Source organism: Gekko japonicus, unplaced genomic scaffold (genome assembly GCF_001447785.1).
Source record: "Gekko japonicus isolate JY-2015 unplaced genomic scaffold, Gekko_japonicus_V1.1 scaffold487, whole genome shotgun sequence".
Classification (NCBI taxonomy): Eukaryota; Metazoa; Chordata; class Lepidosauria; order Squamata; family Gekkonidae; genus Gekko; species Gekko japonicus.
Window position 1 is genome coordinate 574,002 of NW_015177021.1, and position 10,522 is coordinate 584,523.

The window sequence follows — 10,522 nt, forward strand, 5'->3', positions numbered from 1 at the left end:
CCCCACCCCCCTCCCACCCTCACCCACTACTGTTTACCTTACCACCATCCAGCCTATGCGTTCGTTACAGACCACATATTTCTAGATCCCGTTGTATCGGTTTCACAACGGGCTTTTCTGCTAGTCATATATACTGACAAACTGGTCAGGTCGAGGGCAAAGTAATGATCTGTACCCACAGACTTGCCAATTTTATATTCAGATTTGATCATTTTCAAAATTCCTCTTATGAATGTTGGATTTGGGTATTTGAATGTAGTAAATACTTAATTTAGAAATTAAATTAATTAAAATTAATAATTAAAATTAATTCACATTGTGGGGTGTATCTAATTTTGCCCTCTCGCACTATTTTCTCTTTTCCTTCCCTGAAAGCCCCCATAGCGTTTTCCTGTTTTATTTCCCACCCAAGAGGCAGCCTAGCTTTATCTGCCCCGTGTCTTCCTGTTCCCTCCCCCCAGGCAGCCTCTGTCTGGGAAAACCCAGTTGTGTGGTGCTGGCCACTAGATCGGACACACTTATATGGTAGGAAACCCAAAAGGACTTGGCGATGGCATATCACTTCCCCAAAATTTCTTTCCTCACACTATTTCCTATTTCCCTGTTACTGGCATTCCCCATATCCTCTCCCCTTTTCCTGCCTCATTCTCTCAGCCATTCACCAACTTTTATCTGTCTCCCATCTTTAACTCAGCCTGCCCCAGCTCCACATGAGGCAGCTCACAGTCCACCCAAGGCCCACATGAAACCAGCGCAGAGGTGCCTAGCCTGCTAAATAGAGTTGCCAGGTCTGAGTTAGAAAATACCTGGAGACTTTGGGGGTAGATCCAGGAGAGGGCAGGGTTTGGGGAGGTGAGGGGCCTCAGCATGGTACAGTGCCATTGAGTCCATCCTCCAAAGCAGCCATTTTCTCCAGGGGAGCTGATCTTTATCAGCTGGAGATCAGTTGTAAAAGTTTTTAAAAGTGGGAGATCTCCAGGCCCCCCCTGGAGGCTGGGAACCCTACTGCTCAAGGTGTATGAAGGGCCCCCCAGCATACCCAAGCCCCATGTGAGATGAGGAAAGTGGCATCTAACCAATTATTTATTTATTTATATCTATTATTTATTTATTTAACTTTTACCCCAGCCTACCCCACATAAAAACAATAAAACAGTTAGGGTTGCCAAGTCCTATCTGTTGCTGCAGCATGCCTGGCGTGGTCGCGTCATTTCCGGGTGATGTGCACATCACGTACTTTGGGGGTGGGGTTCCCCCCGGGGCCGATCCGCTGACGGCGGGGAACGGGCCTCTGGGGTGGGGGTTTCCCCGCTCCCCGGGGGGACTCGGCAAGCCTAAAAACAGTATACAGTTTAGTATAAAATACATAATAAACAATTTAAAACCATTAGTATATTGATCGTGGCATAATACAGTAAAGTGGTTTAAAACACATTCAGCAGTGCAACCACTTTGCATAGCTTCAACTTGCCATAGATCGGCACAGGGCCTGGCTAATCAGGGCAGCTTCTACCGGAATGCCTGCCAGAAAAGCTCCGTTTTTATGGCCCTGCGGAACTGCGAGAGGTCCTGCAGGGCCCTGATCTTGCCCGCCGAGCAGGTAAGAGAGATTTGGCAACCCTACCTGGCGTCCTTAGGGCCAGGCGGTTTTGTGTTCCTGATCGCAGTGCTCTCTGGAGAACATGTGGGGAAAGGTGGTCCCTCAGGTAGGCAGGCCCCTGACCATAAAGGGCTTTAAAGGTCAAAACCAGCACCTTGAAACGAATCCGGTATGCTATTGGCAGCCAGTGCAATGACTTTAGCACAGGCCGGATGTGCTCCCACACGGCTTAGTTAGTTAATCAGTCAGGCTGCTTTCTCCTTCCTCCCTGCTCCATTTCGGATAGCAAAAAAGGGTCAAGCAGACTGCCTCTTCCTCTCTCCCACTCTCCATCCATCCAGGGGGTCTGGGGAGGGGTTATTTCCCAGGGTTTTTCAGTCCCAGTCTGCACCTTCTCACAGGATCATTGTGAGGACAAAATGGAGAGGAGAGTGAAGTAAACTGCTTTTGGTACCCATCTTATATAAATTAATTAAATAAATAATAAATGTAGCTGATGATTGGGGGGGTAATAGGTTGGCAGGTGGGTGGGTGGGTGGAAAGGAGAGAAGGAAGCCGGGAAAGTGAGGATATGGGGGTGGTACCAGGATAAGGGAAACAGGAAATGGCATGGAAAGGTGATGCAGGCAGAAATAAGGTGATTCTTGCAAGTTCTTGCCAGTTCCCCACTACTCAATTGGGCCTGGTCTGAAAATTGGCACTATGCAACTGTGCCATAATTTTCTCAGGGAGAGGCTGATGGGGTAGAGAGTGAGGGAAAACTGAAGACTAGCAGGAGAGGAGATAAAGATAAGTTCAGTGGAGCATGGAGCGGAACAAGATTGGAAGGGAGCCACACCAGGTCTCAGCAGGTAAGGGGTGCATGGGATTCCCCCTCCCTATGAGTCCCATGTGCTCCCAGTTGTATATTCTAATTCTCAACCTGGCCATATATGAGAATAATTAAATCTGGAAACTGGAGCCATGAACCAACAAATCAGATATTTCAACAAAACTGAATAACTCCCCAGATTTGCAAAGAAAATCCGAAATCTAAAAAAAATAAAAAAAATCACCATTGGGGTACCCCCTCCCCAAATGGTAAACAGAGTGCCTGTAGCTTAAAGAAATTGGTGGTCTCAGTTGCTAGGCAACCACAACAGTTTTTCCAGCATTCCAGTCTTGGTTTCTGTCAGTAAAAAGCAGGGGAGAAAACAGGGCCCTTTTGAGGGCTGTTTTGGCCTTTGAGTTAGGATTCATTGGGGCTAGGCCCGGCAGTGAGCATGGGGCTTTGGGTGGACTGGGCTCCCATGGTTCAGACAGGCCAGGCACCCTTGATGTCCCACCTTACACAGGGCTCAGTCAAGCCAGGCTCAGATCTTCTGTCACAGCGCCGGCCTTGCCCAGGTGTGGGACGAAGGCAATTAGCCCACTGGGAAGCATCCTGGTGTTGTTAATGGCCAATCCATCCTGCCTGTGAGATAAATTAGGCTGAGAATGTGTAAAAACCCATGGTCACCCGGTGAGTTTCCATGGCAGAATGGAGATAGAAGGTCATAGTCTGAAACTCTAACAGTAGCAAGCTGTCAGGCCTGGGTGGGTCCTGCCCCTGCCTTCTGACAGGAACCATGCCTGGAATGCTTTCATAGCTGCTGTGGTTGCCAAGCAATGGCCACTGAGGAATTCTCTTTCTTCTTAAAGATAGAGGTGCTCTTTTATCATTTGGGTTTTTTAACACACACACCCAATGTGTTTTATTTTAGATTTGTCTGTGAACTTGTTTTTTTTTTCAGGTCTGTAAAAAAAATCCATCTTGTCCTTCTATGTCTCCAGATGTAAGTATCCTCGGATTTGGCCAGATTGAGAATTAGAACACACACAAACAAGTGGAGACCAGTGTTCCCTCTAAGCTGAGTTAGTGTGAGCTAGCTCACAGTTTTTAGCCTCTGGCTCACACATTGTTGTCTTAGATCAGGAAGATGGCTCCAGAGCAAATTAATTTATGCAGTAGCCAAATCAATCACTCAAAACTTTATCACCAGTATCTCACAAAGTAGAATTTTTGCTCACAATACACCACAGTTTAGAGGGGGCATTGGTGGAGACCCACAAAAAATGTTGCAGAGTTTGTTGTGGTTGTGCCACACACTCCCTAAACTTTCCTGTCAGCTTCTAATCAGCAAGACCAAGGTGATGACACTGTAGGAATGGGCTAAGAAGACTCCTCCTTGCATTCCCCCACACACACTTACAGCCCTGCTGAAACCTCACTACTTAGAACCTGATGGGATAGTTTAGGGAGGGTGGCTCAGGCAGTAGCTATGGAGTCAGGAGTGTGAAAAACAGCCTCCTTGCCTGCCCGCCTGTTTGATAGCTGCCACCTGAGCTGCCCTCCATAAACTTCCCACTGGCTTCTAACTGGTGAGACTACAGAAAGAGGCTCTGGAAGTAGGTGAGGTTTGAGGAGTATTCTTCTCACCCAGCCATCTGTCTCCTATCCCCCCCCCCAGTGCAGCAGTGGTGTGTTTTGGTTTTTTATCTTCCCCTCCCCACTTTTTATTATAGGTTTAAGATTTTTCTGCTAACATGTGGGGTTTCCCAAGTTTAGAGAAAAATTTCCATTCTGGCATTTGGGCCCAATTCACAGATATAAGTGTCCACAGATAGGCCTGCACTTCACTATTAGAATATAAGATTAGGTAAAGGTAAAGGTTTCCCTTGCTCGAAAGCCAGTCGAATCTGACTCTAGGGTGCGGTGCTCATCTCAATTTCAAAGCTGAAGAGCCAGCACTGTCCGAAGACATTTCCGTGGTCATGTGGCTGGCATGAGTAAATGTTGAGGCAGACGGAACACTGTTACCTTCCCACTGAAGTGGTGCAACTTCTTGCTTTCAAACTGCTAGACTGGCAGGAACTGGGGCCAGAGACGGGAGCCCACTCCATCCCACGGCACTAGGGTCTCAAACTGCTGACCTACAGACCTTCTGGTCTGCAGCTCAGCATCTTAACTTCTGAGCCACCGTGGCCCCAGAATATAAGATTATGTGATTATTAATAAGCAATAGTGTTTAAAGATTTTTAGAAAGTATTCCTCAAAATTCAAATTTCAAACACAGCATTTGACCTTTTCCAGAACCCAGATCATTGTAACTATGTCATACTTTTTCATTAGCCAGCACTGGTACACAGGAAATTCTAATATGACTGCCATACACAGTGCTACTTCTCGGACATTTTGCAGGCTGATGACCTTAGGAGAACTATCTTTGAAGTTACAAAATTCTTCTTCACGTGTACTCTCTAATCTAGGTCAATTCTACAGGAAATAAACAGTGGGTGGCCTCAAAACGAGACACCAGTTTTGTGCAAAGTTCACTTCATGCAAAAATCTTAGTTCAGGACACCTGATTTACAGGAAGTGCCCTTGCCTTTGTGTGTTCTGGAAGCTTACCAAATTGAGAAAAATCAGAACACTGGGACTGAGATCCCAGGTGCTCTCTCACTCATATAAAGGATGTGTGTATCTTTATTCTGTAAATCCAGCAGAAGTTGGTATTTATTGCTACTAGACAGTAAAGTATGATAGGGTTATTCTGTATTTAAGGACCAACAAGACAATATTCTAATTTTAATTAAAATAATGTTACCTACATAATTTAGCTGTGGTTCAAACCATGGTTCTTTTATCCATGAAATACTGAAAATTATAGCTCTGCATAGTCTCAGATTTTATTCTAGATTAACACAATTTTTAAAGTCTTCCAGGTGAAATAAACTGCATTCACTAGGCACAGGTTTTTCATCAGCGTCTTTATTAAGAATCTTAAACAAAAGCTACTGATGGACAAAAGCTATTGAGGAAGAATCTGCATGGATTCTGTAAGGGAAGATCTTGTCTCACTAACCTTTTAGAGTTCTTTGAGGGGGTAAACAAATGTGTGAACAAGGATGATCCCGTAGATGTTGTTTACCTAGACTTCCAGAAAGCTTTTGATAATGTTCCTCATCAAAGGCTCCTAAGTAAACTCAGTAGTAATGAGATAAGGGGTCAGGTACATATTGGGCTGGGTCTTTTAAAAAATAATAACATCATCATCATCATTATTAATAATATTATTTCAATCTATCATCATCATCATCATCATCATCTCAATCTGTAGCCTGCCCTCCCTGCGAGCAGGCTCAAGCTAAAAGAAAGGAATGTTTCTGTGCCAAAGCATGTTTTCATCCATTGACCATTCAAATGCTTGTAGAAATCTTTTGTCAGTGTCAAGATGGCAGGAGGCAACTGTCTTACTATGTAGTTGAGCACCTGTGTTCTTTAGACCCCACTTTGTGCAAATATGGCCCCACTTCTTAGTGAGAAATACAGTATGGTGGAACTACCCCTTCTCCACAGTCTTTCTTCTCATAGAGTTGCTGGCTCAGATTTTAGTGCTGGCAAAGGCTCAGCTAATATTCCCAGGAACAAATGCCATTAAACAGGATCCAGTAACCCTACAAATATCAATCAGGATCCAATAACCCTACAAATACCAATTCAAAAGAATGATTTACATTCCAGGAATAATGATCTTTGATTGGGTGATGATCTGTCCATTGCAGATGTAAAAGTGGTAAAAGTGGTAATAGATATATATCAAAAGTCCTAAAATAGAATAAAAAGAGCATACATAATATTGATAGGGAAATCAGCAAAACTAGATGATCAGAGAGTGAGAGTATCTATGAAGAGTGCTATTTTACTTCTATTAGAGATACCTGGTTCCTTTATTTCCTTATTTATACCCCAGCCTCCCATTGAGTCATCCAGTGTGCATTACAGAAAGTAAAACATTAAAATAATGATTAAAAGCAAACAATAAGCACCATCACACAATATTTAATATGAAATATATTTATCAGTAATCCAAAATTATACAAATGCATGAACCCACTTTTTTTTTTTAAATGCAGATAAAACCCTCAGGTCAGCAACAGAACTCAAAAAGCAGCAGCAGAACAACATAAAAACATAAATGAAACCTAAAGTCCATCACTAAAAACAACAAAACCATGTTCTCCCCTGCCACATACCTGGAAGGTCCAGTTTTGAAACACCACCAGTGAAGACACTGACAGGTAGTTCCAGAGTCTAGCATCATTTTTTAAATAGCATTTTATCCTCACCTCTCATGGGGCAAGTATGCAGAAGAGGACAGCCACAGATGATCTTAAATTACTAGAAGGTTCATACCTTAGTATCTTTGGATATTTTTATTAATATATACTTACATGAAAAGCGTAGTTTGGGTGAGAAATTAATAAAACAAGGAAATACATTTGTAGAGTTACTATTTTTTTCAGAGGAGGCACAGATGTGTTACTAAAATAATATCTTCTGAGTTGCTTTAACTTTTATGTATGTTTGTTTTAATGAGAATAGCCTACTAGGTGTCTTCCTCCATATGAAAACTGGATTTTTCTTGATTTGTCCCCAGAGTATTATTGTTTTGCAAACATGAAAGAGACTAGCATGGAGGCATGAATCCTTGCCAGTTCGTGGTTATAAAAGAGGTAGCAGTGGGGAGAAAGGAGGGTAGGGTACAAGAATTCCATAATACATCCACAGGATGTTTATTCCAGAGAGCACATGCAGTAAATCTATTCTTCTACAGACACTGCTGGTTCCCACCCATGCTGATGCTCCTTCTTGTCTATATAGTGAATAGAAAAATGTGTAGGGTCTAAGTGTAGAGCCAAGTTATCATCAACAACATCAGAGTGTCCTAGGATAGCGACCCCCAGCTTTTTGTGTCTTATGTCTCACCATTCACTCTATCAAAGAACATGACACGATACCAACAAAAACCTCACTTTCCCCAAGAAGGACATTTATATGTTTACAGGCAGTGTGTTATTATATTTATAATTTACGATCAGTTTTAAAGATGTAAAAAACTTTTGTAGTGCATATTTGTATTGAAATAATAATAATTATAAATATAATTATATGACACCTTTAAGACCATGTTTTATTCAGGTACAAGCTCTCCCTCCTCTGCGAGGACAGATCTGCATGTTCCCCCCCCCCAATAGCTAGCAATCCAAAACAGTCCAGTGGTGCCTTCTGACACACGTCCGGTGATGTCAGGGTGTGTGGCATATGCAAATAAGTTATGCTAATGAGTTATGCTAATGAGCTCCTGCACCTCTTTTTCTACAAAATGACCCCTGGTTACTACTAATATGCTGACAGGTCACAGGTGGATAATCAGTGGCAGGCAAGGTGTGCAGGAGACAGCATAGCATGCTTGCAAGTGGACATGGAAATTGAGGGAGAGCAAATCTGTAGTAGTTAAGAAAACTCTGAGTTCCATCTAGACTACTTCTGTAGCCCTCTTGTGGTACATGTACCACCAGCTGAGAACTGCTGTCCTAGAAGACCAGGTTCCTGCCAGTCCTTTCTATGATTGCCACATTCCCGGCAATGTGCTAAAACTTTAAATCAAAGCATCAGAAGCTATGTCTCTGAGTATACATAGATGTCTCATAGCTGATTGTAGAGGAAGGCATGCACATCTAATATTCACAATGGATCTGATCACTGTCATAGAATCTATGCAGTTTTAACACATTCAACTGCATTTTGGCATTAAGGTAAGGGGACCGTATACCGGCATCTTATTTTATTAAACACCTTATAAAACCAACTTCTTCCTAAAAAGGGACTTATTTAGTGCTCATGTGCATGCATATACATGTATTAAAATCAAGATGCAGCTGTCCTTCCAGAAATCCTGGACATGGACTGAAAGCTGAAAAATTATAAAGCATGCATGTTCTCATGACAAAAGAGTTCCCCCCAAATCCCCCAAAGGTGACTGTAATTTGTCAGGAACTGTGATCAGAAAATAAAGATTGTGTGCACTAAATAAGAGACATTTGAAGAGAACGTATTTCCCACCATTTAGCAGATTATTGACTTCCGTCTATCTTTCCATTTCTGACACGGGACACTTCCCAAAGTTTGTGTGTAAAGTACTGTCAAGCTGCAACCAATTTATGGTGACCCTGTAGGGTTTTCAAGGTGAAAGACGTTGGGGGTGGCTTGCCATCACCTTCTGCTGCATAGCAACCCCAGTCTTCCTTGGTGGTCCCCCATCCAAATACTAACCAGGGCCAACCCTGCTTAGCAGCCAAGATCTGATTAGATTGGGCTATCCTGGACCATCCATGTCAGAATAAAACACTCCCTTCCTAGAACAACAAGACAAATTAGCAACAAAAAAATAGGAATATACATGGTTAATGGTTGCCTTCTGTCACCAGAGGTGTTCTCGATGCCATCAGTCAATGTACATTTGCACCCTTCGAGTAAGACTTGAAACAGATGTGAAGATCACAGATCTCTGTCAGCCTGTAAAAAGTGAAGTGTGTATAGCTGCAGTCTGGATAAGGGCGATGCAGGAAGGGGAGAGGTAACAAGAACAATTGTAAGGACCTACTTGAAAGGGTATGCAAAAAACCAAGAAGGGATTTCTGTGAAGGGCTGGGTTCCCTGATTGCATGATATGCTGCCAGAAGAAGGATTCTATTCATAGAAGGGGTATTTTGTGCTGGTGAAGAACTGCAGGAAGCGGAACTGTAACAAAGGGTTCCTGTGACACCTAATATAGCTTGACGTTCCTCATAAAAATTCAGCAAAAGCCTATTGTATGTTTACTAAGAAGTAAGTCCCATTCAGCAAAGGTTCTGCTTCTCAAGATCCTTTGTTTTAGAGACAAATTAATTACTTCCGCTTCTCCCTGTTGCCAGCCACGGCATTCATGATTCGATTGTTATTATCAGTGCGTGGGCGTGTGTGTGAGGGAGTGCCAGACTCCTGGGCAAGTTACTCTCAACCACACTATCTTTGGCAGTGAAAGGCTTTATTGAGATATAAACCAGTTCCAGAGGTTAACAGTACTGTGTCAGTTCTAAAGATTTTGGCGGGTACATGCAAAGATATAATTCAAATGTAACCCCTCCTAGGCCTCATGCATACGTCACATTCACCCTGCCTAGCTCCAGCGTCTCTACCCCCCTTTTACATGGGAAATATATGATTCCATTATCTACTAAGCAAGCTGGCACTGGAAGATTCAAGGACGTTCCTCTATGAAATAGAGAAAGGCTCTTCTTAAGAGTTACACTTCTATGATAGTGCAGTCACACACTCCACACTCACACCCCCTTCTAAGGAATTCCCCTCCCCCGTGTCTATGGCAAACTGAGCAAAACAAAGCAAGGTTTGACATTCTGCCCCCCCCAAAGCCCCATTCACCCTCCCAGCTTGAGGGGGTGCTGCTTATGAAAAGCGCACACCAACTTTGCAGCCTTAACATGTTTAGATTCCACCCATTCATTGTGAGAGGGGTCAAAGTCCTTCCATTTGACCAGGTAGTACAGCCACCCTCTCTTCAACTTAGCATTGAGTATGTCCTCTACTTCTTGATGGCATTCTCTGTCCACCATCAGGGGAGGAGGAGCCGGAAGATGTGGTTTTCAGTTCAAGGGTCCAGGATCCTTCTTCAGAAGACTGAAATGAAACATAGGATGGACATGACGCAGGCTTTTAGGCAGTTCCACTTCCACAGTCACTTTGTTAATAAGGTGCACCACTTTGAATGGCCCAACATACCTCCATCCCAGTTTTCTCCCCAGCTGCAGTCCCCTGAGGTTTTTTGTGGAGAGGTACACAGAATCCCCAGGTTTTAAATCCTACTTGAGGCCTCACCCTTTGTCAGTGTAACATTTATAGTCCTCTTTCACCTTGTCTAGAGTCTTTTGAAGGTGAGGCCACCCGTGAGTCACTTTAGCCCATCAGTTCCTAGCATCCCCTGGGCCTAGGTTGTCAGTGTCCAAAGTGCACTGCTTTGAATGGGGAGACTCCGATGGAGCTATGCATTGAATTGTTGTAAC